Here is a 17,780-nt window from a genome sequence, read left to right as displayed (position 1 = left end):
GGCGTTTCTTTTCCCCTCCACCCGCCACCCCCGTCCCCCAGTCTGTCTGCGGGTGTTGAGCAGAGGCTCAGAGGAGGCACTGCGGGGCAAATTCAATGGGACTCTTGCCCCCAGCGCTCCAGCAACCTTCCTAGTCATCCCAACGCAGTTGGATCTCACTATGAGTTATCCAGCCGATGGATCAGCGATGGCCACTGCTTGACCTCCCCCAGTGGGTATTTCCTTGGGTGGCACGACTTGGTGACTGAAGGGATCAGGCTACCCTCAGCGGATCTGAACTTTTGACTTGTGGCTTCTTGCGCCCACATGGCGCACAACCAGGTCCTTGGGGTAAGTGTTTTGTTGTGCTGTGTTGTGAAGCCTAACTGCTCGGTTTGATGCCTTGCAGGCTGTTTGCAAGTGCCTTCTCAAACCCCTGCTCCTACCCCCCAACCCTCCCCATCTCCAACCCCGGGGCAGACAGCAAGGATAAGTCTAGCAGGCATAGCAACACTATGGAGCGTGGTCTTGTCTAGGGTTTGTTGAATAATTAGAAATGGAAATGTTTCTTTCTCTCGCTCTTCCCCCTCCCCTTTTTCTGGGGAGGGGGAAGAGGGAGAGGGAGAGAAATGTGAGGCTCCTCCTGATTGGCGAATGACGATTTTAGCCCGCACCAATGAACGGCCTGCCTCGTCTCTATTTATTTAGTGCTCAGGGGGAGAGTTTTCTCTTTACGCAGCGTCCGTGCACAGCGCTAGACCCTCTGCTCGGGAGCAGAACGATGGAGGGGTGTGGGGGGAGCGCATTCTCAACTCTGCCTTGCTCACAGAGCCCCCTGATTCTGCAAGCCCCTGCTCCCGGCCCCTTCGCGGGGAGGGGGAAGGCGGTGGAGCGGGGGCTGGATGTGAAGGGCTGGGCCAACGGAAACCCCCCCCCTTCCCCTTCCCCACCTCCTAGACTCTCCTGAGTTGGATCTCTCGGTTTGGGCTTGCAGAGGGACTCGGTGGGGATGGAGCGTGTGTGCGTGAATGGACGATGGGGCGGATGGTGTGATCCCGATAGTGTCTGGGAAAGCAGCCGTCGACCGTCTTGGGGTGCCTTGGATATTTGAATTTTTTCCCCCGTTTTGGTGGCAGCCGGATGGATGGATGTAGGAAGCCACGGGAGACTTTGCCCTTCGCGAATCTTTTTGCGGTCTGGGCTTGCTGTATATAACTACCTAGCCGGGAAGCCCTTACCCCAAAAAGCATTCGCGGAGGGCGCTTTCGCCGAAGGAGCAGCAGCGCGACCGCCGAGCCTCGGACTTATCTAGATTTTCTGGGCTCCCCCCCCCTCACCGCCGCCTCTCCTTTCCCTTTTCCTCTGTAACCCCACGACCCCCTTCTCCCCCACCCAGCGTGTGTGTCTCGAGAGAATTAAACTCCCCCCACCCTTGTCCCCACTCCCACGATCCTTTCGTAGCTTAACTTTCTTAATCGACTTCTGCTTGCTCTTTTCCGTGGATGATTTCATGCTACTGCCTTTTTTTCTTTTTTAAAGAAAACCTTCACAGAATAAAATACAATAAAACTTTCTCAAAAGTTCAGAGGACGCCCCCTCCCACGCCAGAAGGGTGTGTGATGTGTCCCATCCTCCTCTATCCCACCAGGGATGGAGTTGGATGTGTAAGTCCTCCACTGAATTGAGAGACAAGTGTCGACAAGTCTCTCTTTAAGATGGGGAGGGTGAGGGAGGTTTCTATCGATTTCAGAGTGGGTGGGATACTGGGGGATCACCCCATAAATAGCAGGGAGGGGGGACTCACAAATCGGCCCCGATTTAAGGGGAGACTCCTGTCATCAGGCGATGCCTCCATTCCCCACCCCCATCACTTTCAACCTCCTTTTAGGTAACTTCCAGTCCCCCGATTCCCGAGGTCTCCCCTTTCCCAACTCCAAATGGCCCCGATCGGGGTAAAAAAGGCCAGATCCGGGGGGAAACCCAGCCGAGGCGTTGCTTTTGGACGAGGTGATTGGTAGCGAGCGAAGCCGCCTCAGCCCAGCTGTCTAGCACTATTGAAACTGCCTCGCCTTTTCCTTAGCCATGCACATAGCGCCGAGGAGAGTTAGAGGCAGCCTGCATTGCTTTGCCTTTCCCCTTTTGCTGTAATTAGCAAGTCGGATTTCGTGGGCAGGAGAAAGAAGGGGCGTTAGGTGAGGAGGAAAGGTTCCCCCCCCTCCTACGAAGACAAATGCACCTCGGCCCGGACAGACCAGACGAGGGGCGAACAGCAAGTTGCCCGTGCAATGAATGCCCGGTTGTCGCAATCTCAGGGCCTATTGGGTGCAAAAGCCTCTTTGGAAGGAGGAGGAGGACGGGTGGGAAACCCAAGAAGGATCCTTCTCCAACTCTTGACAACTCTCAGGGATCCCCACCCCCCACCCCTCCTAGCCAACACACAGAGAAAGTGCTCAACTCCGGAAGGAGCGTCTCTTGCTTGGGAGAGAAGGCTGCAGTGGAGACACTGAGGGCGAGGGACACAGCCGAGGCTAAGGGCTGCTGTTTCTCCAGAGATAAAAGGGGGTTTGACAGGCCGGTGGTGTTGCAGAGAAGAGTAAAAGTCTGCCCAGTTGCTGAGCTGGGATGCAGGGCAAAAGCAAAGGAGCGCCTCGGATTTCTTCCCCACCTTTTCTCCCCTTCCCCACCTCCTTGGCCAGGGTTGGTGGCTGGCAATGGAGCTGGATTGAGGGAGGCAGCCCTAGGTGGGTCACTCCACCTCGAAAGCAACGTGCATTTGCCCAAGATCCCCGCTTTTCGCCTTCTTGCACAACCACCACCACCCGAATCCCCCCTCTCTGCCCATCCTCCCAGTCTCCAGCAAGCCCTCTGAGTCTGGGGAGCATCTCTGAAGGGAAAGGCGCACACAGGGCAGAGAGGGGCGCTTGAAAGGGAGGGAAGTGCACGGATGGAGCAGCCACGACCAGAGCCTCTCCTTTGCTGTGCGTGTGTCTTGCCCATCCCTGTCGCAGGAGAATCCCAACCTGAGCAATCTGGGAGGGGAGGGGTGTCTGAGGAGGAACGCTTGGAAAAACCAAGCCACCGTGGGTTAGCTCCCTTCCTTTCGGCTCTTTGCATTGGCAGCCAACTGTTGCTACCAGTCTGGGGGAAACTGCTGTAGTTGCGGGAATCTGAGCTCCTTCTCTCACTTCCAAGCCGTGCTCTTCAATGCGGGTTAAAAGGGCAAAAGCAAACCATAGCGCCTGTCTCCCCCTTGCCTCACCACCACTACTGCGTATGACTGGTATTTTTTTAATTTTTTTTAGGCGGGAGGGGACATTTTGAGGGGGTGGCTTTCGACTAGAGGGAAGCTCTGTCAGCTCTGCTCTGCAAAACCGCGGCAGGCTCCCTTGCCCGACGTGGCGGGCAACAACAGCCCTTGCGCCTTCCAAATCTCAATGATTTGGGCGTGATCCACTCAGTCTGAAAGATTGTCTGCTCATTGGGGGGAGGTGGGGGGATCAATGACGTTCTTCTCAGTGAAGTCAATGAGATCTTTCCTAAGGATCTAGAGACCACGTCTAAAACACGAGCAAGGCCTCATCCTCCGTTTCCTTCTCTCCCAATGAAAAATCCTCACGTCCTTGCAGGCAAAGTCTGCGGGGAAGCTGGGGGTACTTGCTTTCCCCCCCTCCCCATGCCCAGGAAAGGGGGAGGTGAATGGCTGACCTTTGTCTGTTCTGCACGCCTCGCTTTTGTGCTACCTTTTCTTATTTGTGAGCAGAGATTGTTCTCGAAAGATGCAGAAAAGTTCTATCTGTCCTCTCCAAGAAACTCCCCCACGCCACCATCCCCGAAATACTTTAAATGCCCCCACCTTTAAATTTCGAGGGCACGCTAGGAATGGCCCAAAGCCGAGACTACAGCTGTCTGAAAAGACGAGACGAGCTGAGTCAGGTGGAAGAGCCAAACCAACGCCCGTCGGAAAAGGCAAGGGATATTGTGAGAAAATGATCTTTGGGAGAAAGGTTTTTTTAAAAAAAATCAAATGTATAGCCAGCCACTTACTTTCCCTTTCTTTCTAAAGGAGCCTTTAGCCCACTTAGCCTCCCATTTCTGCGCGCCCTCCACCCTTATCCATGCGACGTGTCTCCCAAGAAGTTTCAAGGACGTCCGATGTAAGCAGAGGCGAGATGCTCTTTCGACTGGAGGTTGTTGTGTCCCTGCCTCCCTCCCTCGCCTCTTTCCCACAGAAGCAGCCTCCGTGTCGTCCCCCCTTCCATGCAACAAGAATCCCGTTTGCCCTGGGAAGCGCTAACGTCGAGAACGCTGTGCTCCTTTGCAGGTGGTGGCCCCGTCTGTCCGGGCTGGCGGTCCGAGGGGAAGGCCTCACTCTGGAAGAGATCGGATTCCGAGGGAGAGGACGGAGAAGAGGACTCGCCTAGTTGGGAGCTGCAGGTGAGAAACACGTAAACGCACACGGAAAAGAAACCCCACAACCGCGTGAGCGGCAGGGTTAGCGCGAAAGGTCACAGCGGTCTGGAGAGACTAAACAAAAGAGTGCAAAGAGACTAAACAACGCGCGCCCTTGAGATCCGTCCCGCCGACCCTGGAAACCGGTGCAGTTTCCCTTCCCTCTCTTGACCAGAGCAGAAAACAGTCACGTCGTTTGTAGGGCCTGTAGTGCAGCGCTTTCCCAAGGCTGGGGCTGCATACGTCTTTTTGAGAAGGAAGGGAAGGGAAGGAAACTCCAAGCTGAGGTAACTTGCTGGTCGATATCACTTCTTAGCGCGGGGCAGCATGTGAACATATAATTTCATAGGCGCCCTTTCAAGAAAAGGAGGAAGAAAGGTGAAGTAAAAGAGAGGCAGGCCGAGTCACGTTCTCCCCTCACCCTGCAGAAATCAAAGGGGTCTGTAAAGCTCGAGTGAGATGTGATAATCTTTAGCACTGCTTCCTGTTTCATTGAAGTGTAGCCGAATTTAAAAAGAATAACCCTCAGCAGAGACCGGGGTGTTCTCCCCACTCTTCCATCTTTGGCCCAAAGGAATTTCCTGCCTCTAGGCGCTTTCTAAAGGCCTTCGGCTAATGTTTGGGAGTGGGGTAGGTTAAAGGGGCTTCTCAAAGGGATTGACAACATTTTAAAAATCAGGCAGGTAAGGGAGTTTATGCAGTATTTCCCCCCTGGTTGAAATGGAAATGAAACTAGCCATTCAATTAGCTGCTAAGGCCTCTCCCTTTGAAACAGAAGATATCCAAACCAAATTATACTGTTTTACCCTTTCTCAGCTTCGCGTGCAACTTTAAAGCGTCAATTTCAGTACCAACAACTTGTTACATATCTGAAATAAACCCAGATTTCCCTTCGTTGTATGTAAGAAGTGCAGTTGAAGACTGTGACCTACAACTCAGATAAGACAATGAAAGACAATTCAGCCCAACTATAGTCCTAGGACTGCAGTTTAACTGGGCTGGTATGAACGGTTCAGCTTCCCACCTCGCAATTACGTACTTATAATGCTGCTTCATGTTCTTATACTGCAGGAAGACCGTTCACATCTGGTGGAGGAGGGTTTTTTGAATGCGTTGACAAGGATGAGCAGACACATGCTCACTGGATAGGCTTAGGTTAAGGCAAGCATAAAGGGAGAAATCTCAGATATAAATTGAGTCAGCAACTGGCACCCCCACAATGGCCATAGAGCAAGCTATGATTTCATAAAATTCCAGCCAATACTAAAAATGCTGCTCGTCCTTACCAGCCTAACGAATTTTAATTTGTCATCACTTAGAAAGTGGTTTGGTCCATAACGTGCAGTTCCTTTCTTTCCCGTTTACCTTTTGCATTAACCCAGAGCTCGTGTGTACGGGCTGCAGACCTCTCTGGCCCACAGTTATATTGATACTTCTCAATTAAACAAATGTGATGTACCCGTGGACAAGACAGCAGCCATGAAGGTTACTGCACCTTTATGTAGCTTCAAGTCTACCATTAAGCCGTGGTTAGAGGTGATTCACTTAAGGCAAGAAGAAAGGTCAACAGGGTTGACTTTGCCCTAGTGTTACCAAGAAGCGATTGAAGACCACAAAAACAACCTACCGTTTGTCTTAAATTCCTGAGAAGGTTGGGTTGTTGTTTATGTATGGATTCATAGGAAGGATATATCCAGGGAGGAGATTCAGGCCTGTTTTCGCAGTCTCTGGTGACTGAGAAATTTAAGCATTCGATTCCATCCTGTCCATCAATCTAAAATAAACAGAATGAGAAACAACAAGCTCATTATGGATTTATAAATGTCCATAGTTGAAAAGCTGCCCCCCCAAAAAATGTATTCTAGCCAGCTACGTTTTATGTCTTAAAGTAAGTGTTTTCAAGATCTCTTTCTATTAGAAGACCATTTCTGGAAGACAATTTTGGCCTGTAATTGCATAGGAAGCCATTATCCTATAATGCACACTTTTTTGTAAGCGCGAGAATGCTCTTCAGAAAGGTGCTATTACGGTTTGGTGGCATCACAGACAGGGTGCTGTTTTTTCCATTGTCTTGGGCCAGGCCTGTCTTTATGTCACACATTGCCTTACAGGTCTTACATCATCCCTCATTGTGTTTTAAATAAATATTTAGGTACAGAAATGCTGGAAGGGTTCAATATCATACCATATCAGTCCTGTGCATGTCTGTTTGGAAAATTTTCCTACTGATCTGAACAATCTCAAGTACATGTGTGCAGGGCTGCAACCTTAGTATGAGACAGAAAGACAACATCTCTCAGCCAGGAGGGGTCCTAAGGATAGGAATGCAGTAAGTAAATATATTTAGTTCATCCTTCTGCCCAAGTTGGGCATAAACAGTTTTAAAGTGTTAATATACTGGGGTTTGACAAGAGAGGTAATGTCTAAATAGTGAATATCATTAAAGCTGCAAACATGAACACACTCTCTGAGTAGTCCAACCCCCAGCAATACATGAATCTTTTGCCCAACATGGGGCTCGAACCGACAACCCTGAGGTTAAGTCTCATGCTTTTCCGAATGAGCTACCCAAGCTGGCAGTATATAAGTTATTTTTCTGTGTTTGTACTCATTGAGTCTGCATATAGGCATACCTGCAAATAGGAGTGGATGTGAGTCTTTCTGCTGCTGTGGAGTGAGCTCCACTACTCCAACATATCCTTCAAATGACATACACAAGGCCTCAAAATCAAATGACGATTGCCTTTCCCCCCTTTGCCCTTTCCCCCTTTCGGTGCATTACTTTCTTTGGTGTACCAACCCACCTTCCTTCATTTGTCCCCACCCCCTTGTGGTTTTTATCTGACAGTCTGTCCATCATTTTATTTCCTTAGTTTTTGAAAACCATAATATGCTTTTGGGTTTTTCTAACGCTTAAAAAAACTGTTCAAAAAAGCAAGTTGGCTGGGGAGACTTTGAAGCTTTGTGGCCGGTCATCAGAGTTCTGTACATTTGAAGAACAAGATTCTCTTGATTTTGAGCTGGGTGGGTTGTGTGTCTCCCAAATGTAATTAAGTGTCCTTCTACAGCAGATGCTCTGTTTCAAATATGCATATCAGGGACAGATACAATGCTGTCATCATTGCCCATGAATCTTTGCATCCCAGTTGGTCACAGCCCTCCTCAACCACCCATATCTTGTTCAGTTCCTATTTCATTAGTCCAAATATTTCCTATAGGTCAGACCTAAATCATACTCTTGTTATAGGTAAGAGTTCACTAGCAATCACCTTAAAACAATCTTCATCTAGAGATTAAAGTTTTCCCATGTTGCACTGTTGTGCCCTGTGTCTCACATGGAAACACATTGATTATAGGCATTCATAAATTACTATTTATTATTCTTTAAATTATGGGAATTGGTTGGGAGGTCATTTTGCTCTTTGGTCATTTTCAGCATCTTTGCATCCCTACTGAATAGTTAGTTAACATACCAACTATGCATTTCTGCCTTCCCGCCCCACTCCACCAATTTCAGAAAAACCCAAAGAGTAGTAAATTTGGGGGCTGTTAAATTGCAAGTTGGCTATCTCACTTACATTCCCTTCATCCAGTGCCGGATTTACGTATAAGCTAAACAAGCTATAGCTTAGGGCTCTACTCTCTTGGGGGTTCCCCAAAAAAATTAAAGGGGAAAAAACTGGATCTACATTTCCAAAATATAAGATAAAAAACAAAACTTACATACAGCATCAGTAGCAAATGGCTTTAGATACCTATAGCATATAGAGAGAGCATATATTCAGCACAAAAAACAGCGACAATTTGTCGTTGTCAAAGGACAGCTGGACATATAAAGGGCCCCATTACCTTCAGTAGCTTAGGGCCTCATCAAACTTAAATCCGGCCCTGCCCTCATCATATAAAAGCTAATTATTTTTGGTGTTTGTATGTGTGCACATTACAAATATATTTGTTGTCTATACAAAAGTGTAAATCGACAGGTTTGCAACTGCCTGTCACACAGGAACCCTCCCTGTATCAAGAGCAAGAACTGTTGCTCTCTATGTACTGTAACTGCATAGGTTAGGAAGGAAGTTCTAGACCCCCTCCATTTTGTTATAGCAGAATCGCGACCTGGGAGGAGTCAGAGAGGAGCTCAGGCTCCTTGCAGTAACTAATACTGCCTCCTTAGGGAAGCCCAATTGCCACTTTGTGAATGGTGGGTCTCTGTTTCCGAGCCGGTGATTCCCATCATATAGAACGTCATGCTATTCTGCTGACTCACTTGGGGAAGAGGGACGAACAAAGCTTTCTGCAAAATGAGATGAAACAACAACGACAACAAAAATCCTATTTAGCTATCGCTAGTGGCATCCAACGGTTGCCAGCATTGAAAGAGGGTCTTCTGTTTCTGTTATTACTGCAAATCATCATGTTTTAAATACCACATCTATTCTAGGGCCAGTACTGCGGAGGCCACTTATTGGTTTCAACTAATGGTCACAGATATGAGACATCTTTAAATGCAAATTTTTAATACCTGGCTACAGAGGGTTGGAAAATGGGCTGAGCAGATCCTAGACAGGAGACTGCAGGTCTACAAAGGAAACTTACATTGGCTTTTTATTTTACATTTTTATATGGAGGCCATAGCCCTGCCTGAGAAAGGAGAGACCTGGGGCCTCTTGTGCAAATATAACCTAGAGTAGAAGTGAGGAAATTATACAACATATTAATAAAAGGAAACAATAGGCTTGTTCCAATCCAGATAGACAGACAGACAGACATATACACAGCTTGTTGATTAAATAAATATTGTTGAGATCATTTCAGTAACTTGTTTCAACTTCAGCCTCTCAAAGTTGGCTAATGCAAGGCACTCCAAAGATTGTATTTGTAATTACTTTGAGTGAACAGTCATAAAATAGAAATTTCAGTTATATATTTTAGGGTCACTGCCCTTGCATTCTGGAAGCCTTGTTTATATATTTAATTTCATATTAATATTCTTGAAGAAGATTAGCCTGGCACAACTTTGCTCTTTTCACATGGATTTAGGATGGACGTAGGCTGGGATCATATTATTGCTCTAAAATGGCCATCAGATTTCTGTGCCGTCAGAAAAGCTTTAAGGGTCACGTTGATCTGTATCCACATTTCCACACACAGCAATAACTATGCAACATCATTAGAAACTGTTGCACCACCCATTTCCCAGATATCTGGTGAATGAGATTTCCTTTTGTTTTTTGACTTAAATTTACGTTCCAGCTTTTCACTTCATCCAGAACTTCACAGTGTTTCGGTAGTTTTGAAGAACTCATTGTTCTCTTCATCATTTCTGTTTCAACCAATGTGGAAAGAGAAACTTTCTCTCATGAAGAGGCATAATCCCTTTCCACACGCAAGTCATACTTTGCTGCTGGTCTCTTTGTGTACTTGAGACTGGCACGGCAATGGATGTAGAAGGCCTTTCTCAAGACACAGAAGGGAAAAACAATTGGTGAGCATGCTCTCTCTTTTCTTGAGGTTAAAAAAGCACACCACAAGTTTCTTGTCTGAGCAGCAGCACCAAGTAACTTTAGTAGTTACAGGATTGTGGTGAGAGGGGGGAAATTGCCTAGATTCTGCAACACGAAAAAAACATGTGACCATATATGTGGTGGTGGTGACAGGTTTTACACTGCTTAGAGCTTTCTTTTTTCAGGAGTTTAATTACGCAAAAGTGTGGGAGTGCGCTTTGTCTGTATTTGTGTTGTTCCTTTGCACAAGGATTCCTCCCCCCCCCCCGCAAGCCGAAATTAGTTGCATCTCTTTAAGCACAATCATCCTTCTCCCATATCCTGCTTAAAGGCAAATCCAGGTATGAGGAGTTCTACTTAATCTGCTCAAAAAGTGTATAGCCAGTTTTATTCCTTTGGAGTAGGCTGCAGCTCACCAATCTGATACTCTAACCACTACTCCATGCCTGCTCTCAGTACACAGTCCTGGGGCCGCTGGAGAAAAGAACGTTACATTTTAAACAACCCTCTTGCTATGGGAACTTTCTGACAGAGAGTCATTCGGAGCATGAGTCTGGTTATGACATAGCATAGAAAGCTAAACAACAAGAGCATAGAAGTTTGTTTTTATCCTATAGAAAGGAAGTGTCCTTTGAAGCACTAGGTGTATGATCCTTCATTCAATAGTACTGAGAGCCCCTATTGAAGTGATTGAGTCATCTGGGGAAGCAATGGAAAATGAGACCAATTAAGCAACCAACCTGTTATTTCCCCACAACACCCAGAATATGTCAGCATTGTTAATTTCGGAGAAATATCTTGGGCACTGAACAAAAAGTGCAAATACCAACATGCTTTATTGGCATGCTAAAATTATCACCTGTGGTGTCAGTCCTGTTGCCTTCTGACTGTGCCTTTAAATCCTTACAACATTGCTGCTCTCTCCCCTTCCTTTAAACAATGTACTGACGTCAGCTAACGTCTATCTATGCAACAGTATAGACAAATAAGATGAAAGTTCCGTGACCAAACTTGTGATAGAGTAACAAATTATTCCAGGCTATTGTAGCTTGAGACCTGGTGCTGATGTTGGACCAGGAAAATGCCCATCATTGTGCTTAATGTGTATATGGAAGGAATACTTGTATATTGCAAGGACTCCTGGGGGTGCAGCACGTCTTAGTGTGGTCTGTGCGCACAAGATGAACTCCTTGTGAGGGCCAGGGCAGCCCAGTGTCAGGATGGAAGGAAGCTTTTGCCTACAACACAAGTATCAAGAGCAGTGCTTTACTGTTCCACACTACATTTGGGGACATGGTTTTAATGGAGCTAAAGCTTCTCCCTACCCCCATATTGTCTCATATTGGAGTAGGAAATTGGGAGGATTTGCGCCGGAACACAAAATATTTAGGGAAAGACTCCTGCTTCCCTGTGAGGGCCATTGTTTTGATAACACAGTCATCATGGCCAAGAAGAACTGAGTTCATAAACCATAGAGTTGGAAGGGATCCTTATGGCCATCTAGTCCAGCTCCTGCAATGCAGGAATCTCAACTGGATCACACATGACAGGTGGCCACCCAACATCTGCTTAAAAGGCTCCAAGGAAGGAGAGCCCACCACCTTTTGTGGCAGTCGGCTCCACTGCCAAACAACTGTATAGCTTCATCCTCTGTTGTGTTTGAGTAGAATGCGATTGAACTTTGGGAAGTGCCTTTCAAACAGATACAGATATGTAGATAACATGATGTGTGATAACAATACAAGAGCTCAACTTTCAGAGGTGGCCCTATCGCAAGGGGAAATGAGGCAGCCACCTCCAAGACAGTAAGGCAGCAGAATGGGTGGTAGATTGCTCGAGCACATGGGACACAATCTGTCAGGGAAGTTCTCTCATGCAAGTGCCTCTGAGGGGAATAGGAGCTGGGCAAATTCTGCATGGTTGCTGTTCATCTCACTGATGCCTGCACAAGGCAACTTCCCTCTTCACTGTGCCCTGTATTAAACAGTGGCTTCTTGGATCAGCCTTAGGTGTTGTAGTGTGGGAGCCTGCCCTTAAAAATATAGCTTGGGTCAAAACAGGGAGCAAATACCGTACATTATTATTATTATTATTATTATTATTATTATTATTTACATGCTCTTCCCCCCTTAGGTCCTGAGGCAGGTAACAACATTACAGCACAACATTACAGCACAATATTAAAAAGAGATGAAAGCAACTTACAATTAGAAATGCAAAATTGGGCCTAAAACTATTATGGTTAAACGCATGTTCCTTGCCTGAATTGCTGCCCAAAATTGCTACCCATCATGATGAAGTAACATACACAGATATACATATGCACATATGTTTATAATATAATATACAGATAAATTATTTATAGACAAAACTGTAGCACTCAGAATAAAGCTGCTCATTTGTACCTGCAGGTATATTTATTTGAATTCAGTTTATTTATTGCAAAAATGTTTCCAAGTCCCTCTCCTTACTAGCTTCAATATTTAGATATGAAGGACCAAACTTTTATACTGGACGTCATGTCATCCTAGTTTTCAGCTCAGGCAAATCTGCAGAAACTAAGACCAGCACATAGCACAATCAACCTATATGCAAAACATATACAACTTGGTATGCTTCTTTTTGTTTTATTTTCATTCTCCTGAAAAAGGGCAAGCAAGCTATATGTACTGTTCAACAAAAGAAATTCTTTGGGCTCTTTTAAAATGCTGACATTAAAACCATTTTCTTTTCTCATTAACAATTTGCCCAATTTGATAGCATGCATTCACTTTCCGTTGGAAAAAAGAGAAAGAGAAAGAGAAGTGAACAAAAGTAAAATCAAGAAGCAAAAACAAAAACAAAAAACCACAAAAACATTCACTGGGCAAGCAGAGAGAGAGAGAGAGAGAGAATAAGAATCGAAATGTTGGCTGAATACATAAGATTTGCTTACCTATTGTAAATGCACATAATGGACAAAATTCACCAGAAATGTCCCTCTGTTTTCCTTTCTTACTTTTCAGTTATCTCTCTCTCTCCATACACAATTCACACATTAGTTTTCTGCTATTCTCAAGGGCGAGATTTTATAACTATTTCTCTATCAGCCCAATTACAACGCATCTACCATTCATAAATATATGTTATAATAATCTAATCTGGATAATAAGGGAGAGCTGCTAATGGGTCACAGCTATACAGGAAGTGACTAGACTTTGAAACTTTATGAAACAGGAGGCTAAACTTGATCGAGCAATGATCAAGCCTCAATGAAAGAGACAAGAACTGTATGAGAAGCCTTTGCATTACAAACAGGGGATACCATATGACATCACTGCAGTGACAGGAATTTTAGAATGATTGTTTCCTTAATCCAGGAAAGGTTTCCATATGTAAAAGCAGGCTCCTGGCTAAAGGTTTCACAGATATTTGTTAGATGTGTGCTGTACGTGCAAACAGGTGCTGGGCGGGGGGAATGTTTGTTTGTTTGTTTGTTTTTTAAAAAAACAATTCAGCATCCGGGCCTGTGCACATGATGAGCTTAATAATAATAATAATAATTTTATTATTTATACCCCGCCCATCTGGCTGGGTCTCCCCAGCCACTCTGGGCGGCTCCCAATAGAGGACTAAAAACAGAATAAAACTTCAAACATTAAAAACTTCCCATAACAGCTAAGTAGATTCATGCTCTCACATCCCTCAGTAGATGGTTGTTCAGTTCCAATAGTGACAGCATGTGTTGGAGGAGTGAAGAGGCATTTTTCCCAAGCCATGCTGCTCTCCTACTATAGAAAATAGGGACGGGACTGATGGCACCAACCATAGCCTGTTAGGGCACAAGGAGTTGAAGCATCTTCATGTTCTAGCCATGAGCCAATATCCAAGAGAGAGAGAGTTAAACATAGCTCACTCTCTCCTAGCTTGTGGTCATAGTCTCTCTCTCCCCTGCCCCTTTATTTTATTTATATTTTATACATTTATTTACATTTTATACATTCTTTTTTATTTTGACAAAGTAATAATCTCAAATAAATAAGAATAAAAATGTGCACCCCAACACTGAGACTATTCCATTGTAACTATCCAGCCTCTCAAAATTTCAACACCTCTCGCGATGGTTTGACTCCTTTCCATTTTAACAGTACAAATTCTACAAACACCCTCCATATCTCCTCAAAATCATTCCTCCTGAATATTCCCCGTCTTACCTTAATGGCACATGTTAATTTATCATGAATAGCTATATTCCACACCTCTTTATATCATTCTTCCATTTCGTATTCTGGTCATGGTCATATTTTTGCCATATTTTATCTATGTATATCATAATGGTCATAACTGTGTTAAAATCAGGCCTATTTAAAGTATACCTAATAATAATAATAATAATAATAATAATAATAATAATAATGGTGCATCAATTTTGCTTAACGCCACGCAAAAAAACCCAGAGTGACAGGTATCTTTCAGAATACAGTGGTGCCCCGCAAGACGAATGCCTCGCAAGACGAAAAACTCGCTAGACGAAAGGGTTTTCTGTTTTGGAGGTGCTTCGCAAAACGAATTTCCTATGGGCTTGCTTCGCAAGACGACAATGTCTTGCGAGTTCCTGCGGGTTTTTTCCCCTTTCCCCCCTTTTTCTAAGCCGCTAAGCCGCTTATCAGCTGATCCGATAAGCCGCTAAAAGCCGCTAATAGCACTAATAGCGCTAATCCGTCAATGGGCCTGCTTCGCAAGACGAAAAAACCGCTAGACGAAGAGAATCACAGAACGGATTCTTTTCGTCTTGCGAGGCACCACTGTAGTTTACACACAACACAACACAACACAACACAACAAAGAAATAAAAGTGGGCACAAAATGAAGCAAATTCAGGTACATATATGCCTACATGAAAGTGGTTATGAAAAACATAATTCTCTCTGGCAGGTTTTAAAATGGGGGTGCTGGAGGAATATATGTACGTTATTGTTTCAGCTCCCCGGAGTACGCAGAAAAATTATGGTGATCTCCTAAATAGGCAATTTTGAATTTTGAACATATTCAGTATTATTTTGTGGGAAGGCCGTAATATATACATTTAGTGAGGCAGCTAGCCAATGGAACTATTTCATTTCATGAGACATATGTATTTTTAAAAGTTAGTGAATGATATATATATTAAAACATATTTGCATAATACTAAAATCTCATTGCAGTAGGCTAGGGCCTACTTTTTGTTAATATAAGATAATTCACAATATTTTACATACACACACACACACACACACACACACAATTAAAGCATATATTATTAGAAGGCATGTCTATCTTTAATCTTTTGTTTTACTTGCGTGGGGAAATTGGAATATAAGCTATTGGCTTTTATCTCTATACATTTATTTCTAAAATTTCTTTGCTGCCCCTTCAATATAAATAGCCCCAGGACAGCTAAAATAGGACACTAGAACCAAAAGGCTTAAAATGAGCAGGTTCCAATCTCATCATCATTTACACACACACACACACACACACACACACACAATTGTATTGGATTTCAGTTGTGCACTGTCCGCTTCAGTTGCTTTTGCTTTATTGCTGGAATGATACTGAGGAATCAGTATAAAAGGAGAGAAGTCTGCTAATTTGGAGCAGTCTTCCATTTTAGCCGCACAGATTAATCAAAGGTGAAACTCTTGATAAGAGATTAACACTACAGTTGATTAATGTTGATTAATGCTGCAATCCTCTGCATTTCCATTCGGAAGTTAGTCCAATTGTATTCCATGGGATACTCTCTCAGGAAAGCATGCGAAGGACTGGAGCCTGGCAGTGCAACCCTGTACACATTTAGTTGTGAGCAAGTCCCTCTGCATTCAGTGGGACTTACTCCCAGGTAAGTGTGTGTAAGATTGAAGCCTAAATAATTTAAGGCTTGCTGATGAATATCTTAGTTACTGATATGCCAATAGCACATACAAATCAGCAGCCATATACGCTTGCAGAACCATGACATCTGAGCTGAGCTTAACCATGTTTATCCAGAGCTATTAACTTCCATTCTTTGGGGGGGTTTGGGGGGGATTACTTCCTAATAAATGCCCCTAAGATGACAGCCTATGGCAGTGGGCCAGAGAGCCATACAGTAGGCATATATTATTATTATTATTATTATTATTATTATTATTATTATTATTATTAGAATTTATATACCTCCCTATACCCAGAGGTCTCAAGGCGGTTCGCAGAATAAAATCAAAATATAAAACCACAAAATACATAATCAAAATACAAGTAACAACCCAATAATCCTCCCACTAAAAAAACCCTCCCACATTTTAAAAGGGCATAGGATATATACAGTAGCATATTTTGCATCTTCTACAGCCACCATGCCACCTCACAAACAGATCTGGAAGGTCCCGTCCTGTTTCACAATTGATTTGCCATGTGGCATGGATTGTCAAGATGGCCTTGGAAATGTGGAACAAGTGGTGTGGTTCTTTGGATCTCAATCCTTACAGTCTTTCTTGTTCCTCTAACCCCCATACATCTTTTTTTTTTTTTTTTTTTTGGTCATATGCTATTATAAAGTTGTAGAGATGGGAGATGAAAGCTTATATTTAGTTGCCTTCCAAGGAACTTTTGTTATGGGGTGGCTATATAAATGCAAATAAATACAGACTTGCTCATTCTTACTGCCAGTTAGCTTGGTGGCACTGGCGACTATATTTTCAAGGGACTTCTCTTCCACTATATACTATTGCAAACTTAGTTTCAGCTGAGAAAGCGTCTATGTACATCATTTCTCATGAGTAAAATAGCAAGAGGGCCTAGAGACATGCTAAGTGGTTGTGTCTCCCTCCTGCTGTGGAATTCCCTTCTTCATGAGGTTCTCTAAAGCAAAAGATCACCCAGACCCTTGTTATGGGGTCACACAAAAAATGAATTGTTAGTGACAGGTAAATATTAATCTTATTAGTTTTTTTAATGTTATTGAATTTCAACATATGTTATTACCTTTTCTTCTTGCAACATAGCTGAATGATATAGATTTAATTAGCAATCTTTTCTGCTTATACCATTATAACCTATCCTCATCCCTTCTAGGAAAGGCGGCTTATGCTATGATATAAATATCATAGAATCATAGAATCATAGAATCATAGAGTTGGAAGAGACCACAAGGGCCATCGAGTCCAACCCCCTGCCAAGCAGGAAACACCATCAGAGCACTCCTGACATATGGTTGTCAAGCCTCTGCTTAAAGACCTCCAAAGTAGGAGACTCCACCACACTCCTTGGCAGCAAATTCCACTGTCGAACAGCTCTTACTGTCAGGAAGTTCTTCCTAATGTTTAGGTGGAATCTTCTTTCTTGTAGTTTGGATCCATTGCTCCGTGTCCGCTTCTCTGGAGCAGCAGAAAACAACCTTTCTCCCTCCTCTATGTGACATCCTTTTATATATTTGAACATGGCTATCATATCACCCCTTAACCTCCTCTTCTCCAGGCTAAACATGCCCAGCTCCCTTAGCCGTTCCTCATAAGGCATCGTTTCCAGGCCTTTGACCATTTTGGTTGCCCTCTTCTGGACACGTTCCAGTTTGTCAGTGTCCTTCTTGAATTGTGGTGCCCAGAACTGGACACAGTACTCCAGGTGTGGTCTGACCAGAGCAGAATACAGTGGCACTATTACTTCCCTTGATCTAGATGCTATACTCCTATTGATACAGCCCAGAATTGCATTGGCTTTTTTAGCTGCCGCGTCACACTGTTGGCTCATGTCAAGTTTGTGGTCAACCAAGACTCCTAGATCCTTTTCACATGTACTGCTCTCAAGCCAGGTGTCACCCATCTTGATATCTTTACGGAGCGGGACGGT

General features: G+C 44.3%; 1 long non-coding RNA gene across 3 annotated transcripts in view; it reads left to right on the top strand.

The window, feature by feature from the left end:
* Window positions 1-17,780, top strand: part of LOC309534949 — a 105,694-nt gene that overhangs the window by 19,440 nt on the left and 68,474 nt on the right. For all 3 annotated transcript variants that reach the window (XR_014220923.1, XR_014220924.1, XR_014220925.1), the window contains one exon: window positions 4,301-4,413. This is a non-coding gene — a long non-coding RNA (uncharacterized lncRNA). The remainder of the gene's footprint in view (window positions 1-4,300; window positions 4,414-17,780) is intronic.

This window comes from Podarcis vaucheri (genome assembly GCF_965113315.1).
Source record: "Podarcis vaucheri genome assembly, chromosome: 1".
Lineage (NCBI taxonomy): Eukaryota > Metazoa > Chordata > Lepidosauria > Squamata > Lacertidae > Podarcis > Podarcis vaucheri.
The sequence above is the reverse complement of the archived record's forward strand: the minus strand, read 5'-3'. Positions and strand labels throughout refer to the sequence as shown.